General features: G+C 25.0%; 1 long non-coding RNA gene across 1 annotated transcript; it reads right to left on the bottom strand.

Moving 5' to 3' along the window:
- Positions 1 to 1,509: 1,509 nt before the first annotated feature.
- LOC149986257 (uncharacterized) lies at positions 1,510 to 3,645 on the bottom strand. The gene is made up of 2 exons (XR_016501014.1): positions 2,517 to 3,645; positions 1,510 to 2,067 (listed from the first exon to the last, which is right to left on the bottom strand). It is a non-coding gene; the product is annotated as an uncharacterized LOC149986257 (long non-coding RNA).
- Positions 3,646 to 19,551: the final 15,906 nt, after the last annotated feature.

The raw sequence follows: 19,551 nt of genomic DNA, 5'->3' as shown, positions 1-19,551 counted from the left end.
AGAAAGTGTGATAGAAGATATAAGCATTATTTTTTATAATAAATTTTTTAGTTTTCTATTTTAATTTATATAATCATTTTTTTATACATATAATTTTTAGTTAATCATATGAACTTTTACAAACTTTTATTTATAAAAGATAATATATAAATAAGATGAAATATATTACATAAATTAAAAGGTGATGTATCAATCTTATATCAAAATATATAACAAGCTAAGATTAATTAATTTAAATTGATCAGGCAAATTCTACAATTGGTTTATGCCAAGATAAGCAATACAATGAATTAAAAATAAGATTGATGTAGAATAGCACTTAGCATAGAAAATATCATCAAGAAATGGATTTATGTAAACTTAGTCAAAAAAAAATTTAAATAAATGGTCTTATTTATTAATAAGTACAAATTTTAAACTAAAGAATATCTAAAATTTTATAAGCATTATTTTTACTAATTAGTTTTATTATCTCACTTTTTAATAATTAGACTTAAGAATATATATATATATATATATATATATATATATATATATATATATATTATTTAGTATAAAGGTTTTAAAAATTATATAATTTTACATGCACTTGACAAAAAAATAAATTTTATAAATAAATTTAAATTTTTAAATTTTTAAATTATTTGGTTAATTTTATCAAAAAATCAATAAAGATTCACAATTTTTATTCTTATCTTTTTATCTTTCATTTTGAATGTTTGGTGCAACGATTGTCAATTTTTTCAAGTGTTTAGATCCAAATAGATAACACATAAAAAACAAAGCTTAAAGACAATTCTGAAATCTTACAAAACTTAGTAACTTGATTCAAAATTTGAGAATTGATGAAATTTATGATTAATTTTTAAGATTTCATTTTTTGTTAAAAATTGCAATATCATACTACCTAACGGTAATTACCAGTTCTTTTAATTTTTAATGAATAATAAATAAATAAATAAATTTTTATATTGCAAAATACAAATCTTTAATGATACTTTTGTATATTGTAAAGACTCAAGTCTTTTAAAAAAATCATTTTTTTTTTATTTAAGCTAAGTGTTTAATCTTTGAAGATATCTTTTTACATCAATGATTTTAACACAAAATAGTAATAATTTTAAAAAACAACAATCTTAGAAAAATATTGTTTTAAATGAGGTAGATCTCTGGAAACCCACAATAAAATTCCATGTCATGTTGAAGACCCATCTTGTAAAAGCAACCCAACTTCCCACACCAAAAATCACTCAACAAGCTGCATTCTCATAAACTAGTTTCACTTTATGTCAAACTTCATACCAACTTTTTTAAACTAGATATACAACACGCATATGTCTTCACCGTGAGTCATTTCACTAAGTTAGAACCACAGCAATCTAAGAAAAGCCTTACCCACATTACTCAGCTTTCAGTTCAGAGGAAGACATAGTTTGCATGATGCCTGCAGCTTGCGCAATCCAAGCTTTGCATGCCAAATGCTACATAATACTATGAGGAGCTGCTAGATTGCACAAAACTGCCATTTATATCAGTTTTTTCAGTTCAAGTTGTACTGTATAGGGCAGATCATCACTAATGATTTCTGAGATTTTCTCTTTTTTTGTTGTAGTAGTCTGCAAATGAAATAGTGCATCCTTAGAGAGTACCCACTAGTAAGTTTCAAGGTGATGAGCAGTAATGGATACAAGGTCAAGACTTCATGACCAGTTTTGTTAGGCTTGTGTCTTGGACATCGAAGGCTGTGTTTGTTAGTAGCATTGTTTTGTCACATTGTTTGACAGCATTTGTGGCAGATTGCATGTTGTGAGATAGGTCGAAGAAGTCTCAGGTTATGTTTTCCCACACCAGTAAGGCTTGATGTAAGTATTAGATCAGTAGACTCAAGCTTCGCAGAAGCAGGTTGTTTCGAAACAATAATTTTGATGTGGCATAGCCCGAGAGTTGTCCAAATAAGTGCATGATTCGTATTGAGATGGACCACATGAATTGCAGGAGTACATGCCAACGTTCCATGACATGACCACGCTGAACCGCCCCCTATGGCTGTAGCAATGCGTCCTTTTGCTGCAAGAAAAGTCACTGAACTTATGAGCAATTTTAGAACTGATATTTGGAAAGAGGAATATCTGGAAGCGTTATCTAGGACGCTTTAGATGCTTGATGTCATTGTGTTTGTTCTTTCCGAATACACCAATCTCAACAGTTGCGTGTCCGTTTTCCATTCCGTGTAAAAGAATTAGCACACAAACAATCCTTCAATTGTCTCAACGTCTCGTGATCGTAGGAAGTGCAAAATCCATTCCGAGTTCTGATAACGGCTCGGTGGTTCTGTGAAAGGGTAGAGAACGGGTTCATGAACCCCACAACATCAAATCATTTCTGAAGAATTTAGGTTGGCGCATCTGTATACGGAACCTCTGTAGATACACAATGACAACAGTGTGCCAACGCTCTAACATAGCGTGAGATGCACGGAATGCAAGGGCTTCCAGGAGGCTCTACAAGGAACGAACCTTTGAAACAGCGTCCCTGTGTGAAACAATCTCTTGTCTCTGTTCATCGTATTGTTGTGTTGACCATCGTGCAATGTCCTGAGTCACGTGATCCGTTACCTCCCTTCAAATAGTTAAATGACCAGCATCGCGCTATATGCGCCCCAAACTGTGCGAGCTTATTTTACCCTTAGTTGTTTGGATTGCCAATTAAACTGACTCGCACTGTCATCTTCGAAACCGTTACTTTCGCGGGTACAGTGCTTCTTTGGAACACATGCGTAGGCAATTCGGACGTAAATGACCAGGGGTCATTCGTCACTTTCCTATGGGGTCTTCGAAAGGTAACAGACAGAGCCCCGATATTCTACAACAACGAGAATGCCATCAACCATGTCATATTGACCCCCCAGCACAGCCAACAATAGCTGTGCTTGGAATTACAAGGTGGAGCCTCCCGCGTCAACAACTGCAGTTGAAAGGCGTTGCTCAGGTCCTGAAAGGAACCTGCCTCTGGTGGTGGATGACTACCAGGAGAGGGGGAGGGCGATTTGAATGGCACCTTCGGGCCAGCCTTCCACTTGCAATTGTGTCTTCCTCAGTCGCTCTCACGTCGCCGTTGGAGGCAGAGTGTCCCCTCTCTCTCTCTCCCTCACTCTCTCACTATCTCGCACATGCAGGGTCTTCGAGGGAAGCTCCGGAAAAGGAAAATCGGTTCTTGACCAATTCGGCCAAAGGTGGGAAGCTTTCCGCGCTTGAAAGTTGCCATCCTCTTTCCATGATTGAAGCGACGACAACACTCGCTGTAGCTGTTATTACTCACTAACTAAAGGTAGGATCAGGGTGTCTTTCGGTAGGTCAAAGGATACGCCCGTTTTCCACCACCCATTGACGCAGATGAAAGAAACCTCGGACTAAATTGGCATAGAAAACAACGCCGTTTTACCTCACTACTCACGCGGACTTTTTTCTCCTCCCTCACCCCCCTAAACATTGGAGCTCCACGATATTGGCACCAACCTACCTCCCAACCTCAACGGCATTGCCGAACGCTCAGCGATGGTGTGGAGGTCTGTGACGAAAAGCGAGCTAGCCTAACACCCTAACCCTAAAACCCTAAAACCCGAAACCTTCATCGTTGCTGTGATACTATCCTTCACTTGTCAGCTTATGCATGTTTTTTCCTTTTTGGTCTATGTATCTGTATGTTTTTTTGGTGGGTGTAGGGTTCTCGTGCTTGCTGTTGATTAATACGCACTTGGTTGTGAAAGTACAATCATTGAGTCCTACAAAAGATGTGGTTTGTTGAACGTGAAAGTGCCACTTTAAAGGGATGGTGTTGATGCTTTTTGTGTAAGGAGAAAAAGAATGTATTTAATAAGGAAGGATGGGTTTTGTGTGTGGAGTGAACGAGTGGAAGAAGAAAGCAGAACAAACAGACATAAATGAGTTACCTTCTTGGTGAAAATGATGCTTTTACGCTTTATCAAGTAGACTGTTAACTTAGGTTTATTAAAGTTGTTTTTGTGCAAAGAAACAAAAAAATGATTAGAACTTGTTAGGAAATATTTTTGCAATGCAAAAGTATTCTTTATAATCTAAAAGAGAATAAGATGAGATATTTGTAAATTATAATATCAAGTAAATTTCACAAATAGTATTTTTGCACTAAATGACTCAAATTTATGCTGGCAGAAAATTTAATAAAAATATTTAGAAGACATCAAATAATATAATTTGCAAAAAAAAACAAAAAAACACAAAAAACCAATTGATGATAATAGGGTCTTTGTTTGTTTCATTTTTTAATTTTTAATATTTAATTACATCTAGAAAATTAATATATTATATACAATATGTAATCTACATAATTACTATCTTTTCTATCTTCACATATTATATTGAAGAGGTTATTTTTAATTATATATATATATATATATATATATATATATATAATTAAAAACAAATGATATATGTGATTAATACTATTATCATTATATATATATATATATATATATATATATATATATATATATACATACAGTTTTCTTTTATCTCTTATAAATTTAGGTGTAAAAAACTATTAAAATTGAAAGTGTAAGAGTATCAATACCAATAATTCTTAAATATTTAAGTGATATATTTTTTTATTATTATTCTATTCTAAACTTTCAAAAAACATAAATATATATATGAAAATATAATTGTCAACATTCAATTTTCTTTTAAGGTTTTTTTGTAGCACACTAATACTAGGCATTATTAAGATAAAAAAAACATAAAAAAAAAGGTGTTGGCAAAGTGATCCATAAGTATGTTTAAAATGGGTGACTACTTCAATATAAAATCTTGGATAAAATATAAAGTATAAAAAAAAAAAAAAAAAAAAAAACTGATTTGCTAAATAAAATTAAACATCATAATAAATCAAGTATTTTTAAATTAATTGTGCTCTGACTAATATGGTACAAATTATTGGTTTAAATAATTAATCAATTCATATTCATGACTTTAGTATGATCATCTTGTGGTTATAAATAGAAAAAATAAATCTTTTAAAATTTGTAATGTATTTAAATTTCTAAAACAGTTGATAATGTACAAAGCACAACAAATTGAATTCAAAGTAACAAGAAAAATCCTATAAATGAATAATACTTTTTCAATTACAAATTTAGTGCACATTATAAACCAGAAAAAACTTTCAAATCAACATATGACAACATATATCAAATTTTAAACCTATAATATGTTTTAAAACTTAATAAAATTTATTGAAATAAATTATTATTTTCTTAAAAAATAATAATATTTATATATTTACTTCAATTTGAAAATAATAAAAATAAAATTTAAAATAAATAAAAGATTTAATTATTTTTTTGTTCACAAATAAATAATTTTTACAATACTTAGACCTTGAGGTAATGTATATATATATATATATATATACATTTACTTTAAATAATATTATAATATTAAAATAAAATATTTAATTATTTAATAAATTACAATTATTTAAAAAAGATATATCTTTACAAAAATTCAATCAAAAGATGGTACATTTAAAGATCCAATCTAAAATTTATACATGTTTTGTTTTGTTTTGTTTTTTTTTGTTTTTGTTTTGTTTTTGTTTTGTTTTTGTTTTTTTTGTTTTTTTTTTAATAAAATATTACAATCAACATATGTTATAAAAAGTTTTATTACCAAATCAATTATATCTTAATATATTATATATTATTAACTTTGTAACTTAACAAAAATAAAATCTAATTTTTTTACACGTTCAAAAAATATTTAAATTTTATATATAAAAAATTAGATGTCTATCTATCTATATATATATTCTACTTAATTTTATAATCTTAGAAGATAAAATTCTTAAAACTATGCAAGGTTTTATAATTTATATGGAGATATGAAATTTATGGTTCCTAGGTAATTACATGTATTTTTTCAAATAATAGAATAAAAAGGTATCAACTCCTAAAGTCATTTCTTTATACCTTTCTCATACTTAACTTAATTTATGTGCAACTAAACTCTCTCCCTATTTTTGTCACAAATATACTTGATACTAGTTGTTACATAGACAAGAGGAATTAAGTAGTAGTAAGTAGAAGTAAATAAATGATATGATATCTTGTAGAATAGCTTCTTAGAAGTTTTATATATGTGGATTTGTTTGTAAGTGATTGATAGGTTGAAAACTTAACCAACAAATTAGCCACATATTGTACATGTTTGTCACTTGTGGTAAAAGTTGGCGATGTAGAGTATATATAAAAAACTTACTTTGCAAATTAGACATATTTCCTATAAGTTGGACATGTATTGGAGGTCTTATAGAACATTTCAATATAACTCTTAATTAGATAGTATATATAGAGGCAAGAATGAGGTCTTCTTTGCTCTTATCATTTTTTTTTTTTTTTTTTTTTTTTTTTGCTTTTAGTCTAGTTTCAAGAGTTTATAGCTTTTTATCCTTGGCAGCAACTATTATGGTTTCTTCTTAAATATACATTCTTATTCATCTCTTTTGACATCTTTTTTTCAGACACATTTCACAGATTTATTTTTATCCTTCAAATTCTTATCTTTGATAGTTTGATAAGAGTGTTATTTCACTATTCTTATTTTTTTTAGAAGTAAGTGAATTATCCCACTTTACTTTTTGTATTTTAAGGAATTTAGACTAGCCATCTTAAAAATAATATTCTTTTTTTATATCATTTTAATTTTTTTTTTAAAATATTCTTTTTTATTTAAATTTTTATTTTTCATTAAAAAGTAAGAATTATCTTCATTTAATTTGACTTATGGATTTATTGAAGTTTTTGTTGTATAAATAGAAACAAATTATGGGTGCTTTACTTCATAGAAGTAAGAATAAATATACAACTATTGCAGATTTTTACTAGCTTGTCAATACTCTTATGGAAAAACAATCATATATTACTAATATTAATTATGAAAGTACTATTCTTATGTCTATCAAAGAAATTAATAATAAGGTATAATATTTGTACTACGAAGTTGTATAGTTAAAAGAAGCAAGTAGATCAACCTCATAATTGAATCCAAAAAGTCTTGCTACCAAAAGAAAAAAAAGAAACAAGAATTAGTATTCCAAAAAAGCTACACATAACAAGATTAAAATTTGAGGATTCTTACAATCAATCAAGCTCTATTTAAATTCATATTTTTTCCAATATCTCAATGGATGTATTCAAGTTGAATTTATAGAAGCATTCATATTTCAAAATACTCTCTTTTGATTTTTACTTTTAATAAAAAATTATTTACAACATCTATATAATCTAAATCCATTTTTTAAAATATTTATAGCCATATTTGAAAAAAAATAATCAAAAAATGATAAAAAAGTTAAAAATTCAATCTTTACAATAAAGATCATGATCAGTTATTATCCATACTACATGGATTAGAATGATAAAACTTTTATTAATCAAATTCAATATGGATTAAAATATAATATCAAATAATTATTATCAATAATACTAAAAATAAATTTATTAAAACAATTGATTGCTTAAGCCATTGCATGTAACAATCAATTTTATGAAGGATAATAAGAGTAAAGATTTGGTTGAAGAAAAAAAGTCAAGTCTTAACAACAATTTCTAAGTTTTTAAAAACTTTTTTGTTATGGTAAATTGAAACAATATGTTTTAAAATTTTTACTAAATATAAAAAGCTTTGAATTTGTTAAGAAATATTATATTTATATTGTGAAGAACCTAAGTATATTACTATCACAAATATACATATTTACATCAATTAAAGGAATTCAATAGAAGCAATAGAATTAAGTAAATTTGAGAATATCTTATAAAAATGCTCAAAGATGCAGTTTTGACTTAAAACATTCATTTAGATGATTGGTTGTTTGAAAATTTAGTCACATATCATATATATTGGTGATTTGTGGTACAAATTGGCCATGTGGCGTACATGTAGGAAACATGTTTTGTAAGCTAGATTTGTGTCTCCTTACTTAAAAATGTATTAGAGGTCTTGTAGAACATTGTCACAAGGATCTTAGTTGGATAGTATATATAAAAGTAAGAGTCTTCTTCACTTTTGACAAGGCCTTTCTTATCTTTAGTCTTATTTCAAGAGCCTCTAATCTTTTTATCTTTGGCAATAACTATTATAATCTTAATATTATACCATCTTTGAGTGATTTTCTATTATGTTTTAATAACATAAGAATATGTTAATTTTATGGTTCTTTGTGATTTATATCTTTAGTGCTTTGACTAGAATAATAATTTACTATTTCTTATTTTATTTAAAAAATAAGTAAATTATCTTGCTTCTTTTATTCTACTTGAAGATTATGAACTATCCACTTTTAAATCAATATTTTTTATTTTATAACATTGATTTTTTCTTTAAAGAGAATAGACTATCCATCTATTTAAATTTTATTTTATTTTTTATGAAAATTTGAGAATTATTCTTTTTTAATTTAATTTCTAAATTTATTTAAATCATTTGTTATTTAAATAAAAAGAAAAATTATGGATGCTATACTTGATGAAAGTGAAAATAGATTTGTAATTATTTTAAAACTTCACAAGCTTATGAATATTTTTAGGATATAAATATCTTGTATTACCAACATCAATTATAGAAATACTATTGTCATGTCTCTAAAAGAAATAAAAAATGAAGTTGAATGTCAAAACCAAAATGTTGTACAATCAAAAGAAGCAAGTTGATCAATCTCACAATTAAATCTAAGAAGTCTTGCCATTACAAGTATAAATGAAAGAAGGATGAGTATGCCAAAGAAGTTTGATAGAAGAAGAATAAAATTTTGAAGTTTTTTATAATAAATCAAGCATTATATAAAGTTGCATCTTTTCTAATATTCTTAAAGATTTATTAAAATTAGATTTATAAGTTTATTTTTATTTGGAAGTAATTTTTCTTGGTTTTTATCTTTGATAGAAAAGAATTTTTGATTCTTTAATGATTTAAATTTATTCTTAGAAGTATTTACGATCACATTTAGAAAAAGTGATTGAAAAATGGTAATAGAGACTAAATTTCTATTATTATCACAAAGATGATATTCAACTACTATATATGCTATTGAATTCTAAAACCTTGCTTGCAATGTGGATTGCAATGACAAAGCCCTTATCAATCAATTTTGATATGAATTAAAAAATATTATCAAAGATTTATTATTGATAATATTAAAAATATATTTATTTAAATGATTTATTGTTTAAGCTATGACATGTAATAATCAACTTCTTAAAAGGCAAAAAGAACAAAGATTTGATTAAAGAAAAATAAGATTTGTCATAAGAACAACTTCTAAGATTATAGAAACTTATTCATCAAAGACTAAATCTATGCAAATTGATGTGATTTAACTTATTCATCAAAGACTAAATCTATGCCAATTGGACCTCTATTATTCAAATAAAAAATTATAAGTCCAAAACTTTATTGATAGATAAAAGAGCCTTCATACAAGTTGCAAAAGAAAATTCATCTTTTGCTATTTATACCACATCCATTTTGAATAGTAGAAAGTTTTTAAAAGGCATTTCAAGCTAGTATCAAGATTATTAAGATGTTTCAAAATAAAAACATAAATATTTTTCTAAAGCATTTTCCTTATGATTCCAAGTTAAAAGCCTTTTGATTTCTAAGAAAGAACTCAACTCCCATTTGGATCAATTTATAGCTTATTAAAAAAATTTAAAATCATCTATTTATTCAAAATATATATATATATATATATATATATATATATATATTAGATTTTTTTTTCTCCTTATCTTATACCAAAAAAAAGAGATGTAATTTTGATCAACAACAAAAAATTCTTTTAAATCCAATGCAATCATATCTTTGAGCAATGAAATCAACATTGATTGTTGATTTAATATTTCTTAAACAAATTCAATTAAGTATATTTTTTGATCTTCTTATTTATGATATTAATAATCTATTTGAATCTAATAATACTTCTAAATTTGAATATAAGAATAAGCTTTTCTATTTTGAAAGATTCTTATATATTCCAAAAAATAAAGATAAATTTATATATTCTTTAAGCTTGTCATAATTTTCTCACTGCAGAACATTTTAAATACAACAAGAACTTAAAATTAATACAAGAGAATTTTAATGGCTTCAAATATAGAAGACAATTAAAAACTTTGAAAAATCATATGATATTTGTTTAAATTTGAAAATTCCTTATTATTGATCTTATAGACTTTTTTAGCCATTATGTTTATAAGAACAATCACGGTCTTTTATTTTTATAGATTTTAGTACAAAATTTTTAATCTTAAGTTTTTATGACTTTATATTTGTGATAATAGATTATTTTATCAAGATAGTATATTTTGTACTATATGTAAAAATTGTTACATGTCAAGAAATAGCTAAATTTGTAAAAACATACTAGTCATATGTGGTATAAAATATAATAGAAGTAAATAAGAAAAAATAGAAAAAATAAATCTCACACAAAAAATATCACAATACTATAGTTGTTATAAGTTGAGAGATCAATTACTTAATTTTATAGATAAATGAAGGTACTTATAATCTTATTATCTTTTGACATCTTTCAATTGAGGATGTAGTCTTTTAATTACTATTGTCTTCAATTAAAGGCACTTGTCATCTTTTAATACCTTTTCTATAATTTGTTCTTCTACACTCATTTTATTTAGTTTTTAAATAATTTTTATAAAAAAAAATTACTATTAGAATTTTTAACGTTCAAAGATGTCATATTGCTATGTATGTGATTTTTCAAATTTAGCTTGGTCTTGTTAGTTTCATGTCTTGTTGCATTGGTGTCTCTTAAGAAGATGTTTCATCTTTGTTTGTTGTATGCTTTGATTCTTATCTAATTAAAGGACTTTGTTTATTTCTTATTTGTTTATGTATTATGTATTGATGATGTTATCAATGTTGATGAAGGAATATTGATAATAGAGGATACTTCTCCTATAACTTTGGCAATAAGGTAGGATCTTTGAGTACTTATGTTTAAAAACTATCACCCTAAAAAATCCATAGTATTTTATAAAGCTTTTAACTTGGAATCTATATTAGTTGCAAAGATTATAAGAAACAAATTGACTGATATAATAGAATATAACATATAATTTTTTTAACTCTTACAAAAATAGAGAGTAATTATAGATTACTTTATGTATAATTTATTTCTTTGAGTGACTTAATACTAAGCTATGATCTGAATTTTTTTAAATTTAATTTTGCTCCAAGATTTTGATAAAATATCTGTTGGTTGATTTGTAATTTTGATAAATTTTATTTTTATTGTATTATCTTTAGATTATTTTTATATAAAATACTAGTCTATTTTAAAGTCTTTCATTTTTTTATGAAAGACTATGTTCTTTTTATTTTACTATTTCTTTAATTATCATATCAAATTATTATTTGCTTCTTATTTTAAGTCTTAACTTGTTTGTTATTTATTTTAGATAGATTACTTTATATGTATACCTTGCCAAAACTTAATATTTTGATTTGTAAGAGGAACTTGATATTGATTTTTTTTTTTTTTTTTTTTTTTTTTTTTTGTTTAGAATACCAAGATATAGGTATGGAATTACAAGTAAGCAAATAAGAACTTGTAGAAATTTGGTTGTCTAAATCTCTTTTGTAATTTGCATCTAAAATTCTTAAAGTAAGTTCTTTTTTTCTTCTCGGAACTAAAGACCAAGATATGAATTTTTTGTTGAGACAGTTGAAAATTTTTTGTATAACATTGTGGTGGATTTATTAAGAATTATACATGTATTGACTTATAAGAGATGTAATAAAGCCAATCTTTGGTCTTGTTTTTATAAAGTAGAAAAGTTGTCTTATAAATCTTTGATATTTTGTTATATTTGTAAGAAAATTTTTAATTTTTTTGAGAAGTTTGAGGTTTGGTAGAAATAAGATATTATTTAGATAGTGAGTAAGATAATTGTATTTTTAAAGAACAGAACAAGTATAATTGATTCGGTGCAAAAATATACCACAAGGAAGTTGTAGCATTTAGATACCAAGAAATCTAGGCATTAAACTGAGATACTTCATTTTAAATTCTTTGTATAGGTTTGTTTTGAGAGAAGTAATGTGGACAATGTCAAATCTAATTAGGAGTAGGTCGTTGATATATAAAACTAATATAGTAATAAGAGATCTATTTTAAAAGAAGTAAATATTAGAATTAGCATGGAACTTGATTATTCTACAATGGCAAGGATATGTATCAATGAGGGCATACCATGCATGGAGGCTTTAGCAAAGGTTATAAAGAGAGTGTAAAAGATAACATACTAAATATTCTTTCTTGAAGATAATACAACTTGACAATTATAGCATGTGAATTGTGTCAATGAGATCTTTGTTTAAAACACAATGATAATATCAAGGTGATAAATAAGGTAGCCTTGATGAAAAATAATTATTTTGATAAATTTTATAGACTTCAAATAAATAAAAAGAACTAATGTTTTTTTGAAAATCTATGTTATAAATCTATTTATTGCTTCTTGTTATAATATTGGCTTTGAAGATGATTTTAGTTGTAGGATAATTCTTGGAGCTATGTTTATATTTAAAAATCCAACAAGCAATGATAGATTGTATGCTTGATGGTAGAAATACAAATATCTAAGTTTTTTTATTTTATTTTTATTTTTATTTTTAATTAATAGAGCAAAATTTTGAAATCATGGCTTTGATCTAAAATTTATTTGAATAAGCTTCTTGAAAGTTGATAGGTTAGCATCTTTCTTCAATAATGCCAATAAAATTCTTAAGAAATTATTGAATATATATTGTTGCAAAAGATTACATTGTTGTGTGGACTATCAAAGCAAAGATGGTAGAAATACCGGTAAAAAAGATGAATCTAATTGCTGATTATTAAGACTTATTAGAGAAGTGTTGTTAGTAGTGGGTGATAGTAATATTTAAGTAAAAATTTATAACAACAATGGTGACAATTTCTTTGCATGTTTAAAATTGTTATTACTATTGAATAAAAAAATGCATATAGTCAGTTTAAATATTTGTGTAAATTTCGCTTGTACTTTTGTTGGTATGGTTGGTAGATTTTTTTAAAAAAATCATATATTCTTAAGAATTATTACTTATTTTCAAGCAAGATTGTAATATCTATATCATTTTATATTATTGTTAAGACTAAGATGAATACACGATAAGATTTTAGGCTCTAATTTTTTGCTCTATGGATTTGATTCATAGACATATATTATCATGCTAAAAACACAAAGTTTAGATATATCAGATTTTTGTTTTAAAAAAAGTTCTTCAAGAGTCTTGTGAAGAAATAACTTTGAGGTGTGTAAATTAATTATGTAGCATGCAATATTTATTACTTCAGGCCAAAGATTGTTACAAAGATCTATACTTCTTTTGTTTTGTCACTCCATTGTAATGTGGAATATATAGTTGGATCAATTGTCTCCAAATTCTATATTTTGTATAATATAAGTTAAATTCTTATCAAGAATATTCTCCATTGTTTTTGGTCTTTTAGATATGTATCTTCTTATATATATACTTTTTTTTCTTTCTTTGTAAAATACTTAAAATTTAGAGAAGATTTGATTCTTTGTTGAAAGTAAATGTATCCATATCTTCTTTAGAAAATTATTAATAAATGTTTCAAAATATAATATTCTTCTTAAAGATTTGAATTAAAAAGGTTCTATTACATTAAAGTAAATTAGCTAAATAATTTTAGTTGTTTTTGAGGTTCTTATCTTTATTTTTATTTTTTTTTAAAACTTGGCTTTCATGGAATGCATGTTGAGCAATAGAGATATTTGACAATCCTTTCATAGCTTTCAAACTTATGATTTGGTGCAATCCTTGGAGATGGAAATGTCCAAGGCCTTGGTGCCAAAAAATAGCACTGGAATTTATGAATTCAAGTTTTAAATTAATGTATAGATTGTAAGATTATACTTTATTTTTGAGCATCCGTTCATTTTATTTTCTTCTAATTTATATAGTTCGTTAAAGGTATCTCATTTTTGGTAGTTAGTTACTTTTTTATTTTATTTTAAGGATATATTTATCTTTATTAAAGCTTAATGTTGTCATATTATGTAAAAACTAAGCTAAAAATGCACTAAGCATTTAAATGTGGAAGAATTTGAACTTACCTTGAAATTTAATTTATAATCCAAAATAATACATAAGGTATTTAGAAACACTTTTTTTCATCCTTAAGCAACTTAAGTAAATTGAAAATTATCTCAAGTACATCCCATTAAATTTAAAAAATCCTACATAAATCTTATTATATTTTCATTAATTTTAAAATAATCATTAAAAATATTTAATATAATTTAATTAAATATAAATTAAATTATAAATAAATTATAAATAAATACCTATAAAATTTATTATGCAAAATTTCATCTTAATCTAATCATAAAATTGTTGAAAAACTTTGAAACCCTCACTGATCCTCCAAATTCTAATTTCTAAGACGACAATCTACTTAAATTTCAAGAATTTTAAAATTAATTATTCGACCAAGTTTAAAATTACAACACATAATTGATAAAACTATGATGACAAACTTGCATATTTTTAATTAAAAATCAACTAGAAATCTAAAAAAAAATTCTAAAGTATAAATATTTTTTATTTCTTAAAAATTAAAGTAATTTTAAAACAATCCTAAGTTTGCAAAGCTCTTATGTAATCATTGCAAATTTAAATCACTGAAAACCAACATCCAAAAAATATTTTTCTTGTCTACTCTAAAATCTTATTTTTTAATCAATAAAAAAAATCAAGAGTTGCTATGGATACATGGTTTTATTCCTCAAGATCTGATTTTCATCCTTATTCATAACTGGTCCTCTATAGGTATCAATTCTTGGTTTCTTAAGGTAATTTTTTCAAAAAATTATTCTTAACTCACTTCTTAAGATGCATGTATTATTTATTTTTGTAATCTACTTTATTTTGTCTTATTATTGGCTGTACTACATAAATAGAAGCCTATTTTATAAAAGTTAGCATTAGTACTTATTAATTTTAGTACCACTTTTATTATTATTTATATTTTAAAGATAATTTTATACAATATTTTTAATTAAGTTTTTCTATAATATGATTTTTTTTCAATTAGTAGCCATGTTATAAAAGAATAATTCAATTCTCTTGTTTGCTAAAAAATCAATTGACATGAGATTCTTCAAAATGCTTAGAGATTATAAAATACAAAATATCTTGTGTATTTCCCTCCTTGGCATGCAAATTACGACATAGATAATTTTTATTACATTATGTTCTTAGCCTCTTGCTGAAGTAATTATAGTTCTTTTATTAACAAAAATAAAGTATATAAGTTTTCTATAACATGTTTTTTTCTCTAATATCTAAATATTATGATGAAAATTAAAAATATGAGTCTAAATTATTTATCTTTGATAGATATGTGCCTATAATTTGTAAAGCATATTTTTCATCTTTATGTATTTTTTCTTCCAAAAGCAAATCTTGATTAAAAAATATTATTTGATTGATTTGTTTTAATATTATATGCTTATATTATTATGCCTCTTTTATTTTTTTTCTTTTTTGTATAGCTTGTTTTTGAGTTCCTTCATTCTGATAATGAATGTCTTAATTTTATTTTAAGTGACTCTATCATTTTAAAATGTTTAATTCTTGATCTTTGCCATGGCTTTTGATAGCAGTTGAGTCTATTACCGTGGTGGTAGTAGTCTTGATTCAAGTTTTGATAAAATATTGAGAACTTAAATTTTTCTCTTTAGCTTAAATTATTAAATTTTTAAGAAATTAAATTTTTGAGTTCAATCTTCTTTGGTGATAACATTTAATTCTCCTCTTTTGATTCATGAAGCTTCAATTATATAGACAACATGCATCTTGTCAATGTATAAGAGCAAAAGCTTTAAGCTATTTTTTATATCTATTATTTCTCTTATTTATTTCTTCATTCAGAAGTTTAGTTTTTACTTCTAAAAAAAATATATATATATATATATATATATATATATATATCTTGTTTAATATTACTTATTTAATTATATTATAATATGTAAGAAGGTTCTTCAATATATAATAGCAATTACCTTTTTTATATAATCCTATATCTACTTCCTCCATCCAATTTTTTGCTTCTTTCACATAAGCTAAATAGGTGTTTATAATATTTATTTTTTGAATCTTAAAGAATTTTTTTATCAACAAAAACTACATTAATATTACATTATTTTTAATACTACTAATGATGGCATTTAAGGTGGTATATTTGCCACGTTTTTTTCACTCACTCATGATGAGGTTTGATACAAAAATAAAAGATTTTAAAGGCCATTTGTCATAAGAATAATCTTTATTTAGAACACCTATGATCCATAGTTTTTTATACATATTAAGTAATAAACTTTTGGAATCAAAGTGTAAATATTTATGTTTGAGCATAATATGTTTTTTGATGCACTTATTGTTAGAGTTTACAACTATATCAATACTCTTAAAGGATATTATTCTTACATGTTTGGATTCATTGTCCATTATTACTACAATTTACTTATAATTTGTCTATTGATTTTTTTATTGACTTATGGTTAGATACCATGTAGAAAGGTATTAGTGATTGAGAGGTATATGATATAAAACATAATACAAGTAATTGAAAAGAAGTAAAAAATAAAAAAATAAAAAAATAAAAAAATTATATAGAGTATCAAAGTAATATACTTGTCAAAAGTTAAGAGGTCAATTATCTAATCTCATAGATGAATGAAGGTACTTATGATCTATTGATTCTCCAACATTTTTTGATTGATGATGTTTGTTGTCTTTTAGCCTTTATCATCTTCAAGCAAGGCCACTTGTTGTCTTTTGGTAAAATTTGTCTTTTAATTAAGAGCACTTATTATTTTGCAAAATTTTTTTTTTAATAATATTTTTTGCTACCAAAAATTATCAAAGAATATTACATTGGATAGATTGACTAAATTTGTAACAAGGTTATTAAGAACCATTTTTAAGACTTGAAAAGATTTTTTGATTGTGCCTTCATTACATGTAAAAATGGAGGTACAATCAAAAAAAGCTTAAGAATGATTAAAAATCAACACAAATGTCTATTGCAAGGAATAAACTTAATTCTATATTAGCAATAAGGTATGAATACTTTGTCATAATATTAAGACTAATTGCGTTTGTGACTAATTTGATTACTGTAGATATGAACCATTTCTTATTTTTGAACAAATCAATCTAATTTCTTATTGATTACACCTACTAAAGTCTATAAAGATCTATTTGTTATTCTATATATACATTCTTGAGCTATACAAGACAATGAATATACCAAGAAGAAGAAAAATATCACCTTTTTAATAGTAGTAGATAATAATTAAGAATTTGAAATTAAAGAAGTTTTAGATTCAAGATGATATCAAAATAGATCATAATTTCTTGTATATTAGCATAGATATGATATTTTTTAATGCTTTTGGGAACCAATTAAAAATCTTGTAAATATAATAATAAAAATTTATATTTTTTATTAAAGACTTCTATCAAAATGAAGATGGAAAGTTAAGAAATTTCTTGTTAAAAAAATAATTATTATTAAAGATTGCATCATATCTTCTATTTTTATTTTTATTATAGATATGCATATTTAATTAGATAAGAAGTAATAGATAGATGATAAACATAGGTAGATTTGATATTATCTTATGATGAAACTTCTTAGGAGTTTTATAGATGCATATTTGACTTTATATATGTTTATAATTGATTGATAGATTAAAAATTTGGCCAATAAGTTAGCTATGTGTTGCTTGTATAAATAGCTTGTGGTACAAGTTAACAATATGATGTATATATATGAAACTTACTTTGTAAGTAAAGATATGTGTTTTATAAATTGGACACTATTAAGGACGTAAATTTCAAAGAAAGAAATCCTCAATACACTTTTATGTCATTCAAAAAGACTAAAAAATCACTCAAAAATGATATAATATTAAATTAGAATGGCTATTGCTAAAGATAAGAAGATTAAAAAATCTTGAAACAAGATTAAGGAGTAAAAAGGTATTAATAAGAGTGAAGAAGGCTTTCTTCTTACTTCTATATATATTCTTAATTAGAAGCTATGTAGCAATGTCTTGTAAGACCTCCAAAATGTGTTGATTCTGTAAGACACATATCTTAACTTGTAAAACAAGTTTTTATATGTACACTATAAAATTATATATTTTATAAGCTATTAACATGTGAGTAACTTGTTGACTAAGTTTTTAACCTATCAATCACCTATAAATACATATAAAGACAAAATAGTATCTATAAAGCTTCTAAAAAACTTTTCTAAAAAATACTATGAAATAAATCTACTCCTACCTATTTCTACTTAATCATATAGGTAAATATTAAAATATATATATATATGTGTGTGTGTATCTATGATACTATCTTTCCTATTAGATATGAATTTGATGAGGAGCAATCATCATTTTTTGAAGAAATCTAAGATGCGGCAAATTATATTCACCACATACTCTAATCTTTGTTCTCTTTGAAGATGATTGATAGGCCTTCTTAGCCATTGATAGTGTTCCATATTAAGGTAGAAAAATCACCTTATTATTTGATTGTTGTTGAAGCCTTAGTAACTTCCTTCAAATAAAATATTTGAAACATCATCAAAAATTGTTTCTACCTCTAATAAAATCACCAAACATCAAGAGTCTCTTTCAAGGTTGTGTTATCAAACATGTTGAATCTCGCCATCTATTTGAGGATAGATATGTTATTTTTAAGGATCTTCATCTTGATTACGTTATCTTAAAGGTTATAATAATTACAATATTTTATCCAATAAGTCAGCAAATGATAGCTCTTGAATTGAATATGATGATTATTGATTCTCTAACTCCTTAGCATCACAAATATACAAAAGTTACAAACAAGAGTAGAAAGTAGAATACTATCTTCTTTAGATCTTCTTTCTTTTATAACAAAGATTTATTATTTTTGATCTTGATTTTGGTAGATGTTATCAATGAAAAGTATCAACCTTCTTTGTTGCATTTACAAGATTCTTTATTAGCTTCTATGTGCATTCATTAATATTACACTGTACCAATGAACATGATATTCTAATCCATTTTGAGGCTGCATTAAATTTAAAACTTCTTCTATCTCAAATTCTTGATTATTATTCACTTTTATAAAAAGAAGTGGCATTTGTCTTCTTTCCAAGATATTTCTTGTTTCATATGATTAAAAAAGAGATATGAAAAAAATAAAATGTATCTTTATAGATTCCAATAGATATAATTGATATGCAATAAAATTGATTCATTTATAAATAAAAATAAGTCCAAGCTTGTAATAGTTCAACTTATTACAAAAACAAATAGTCTTGATATTGCGATGAAGTAGCCATACCTTGTCACCAATAATAAATTGTGGTTGTTTTTTTGTA

Source organism: Physcomitrium patens, chromosome 25 (genome assembly GCF_059467195.1).
Source record: "Physcomitrium patens ecotype Gransden chromosome 25, ASM5946719v1, whole genome shotgun sequence".
NCBI classification, from domain to species: domain Eukaryota; kingdom Viridiplantae; phylum Streptophyta; class Bryopsida; order Funariales; family Funariaceae; genus Physcomitrium; species Physcomitrium patens.
The sequence above is the reverse complement of the archived record's forward strand: the minus strand, read 5'-3'. Positions and strand labels throughout refer to the sequence as shown.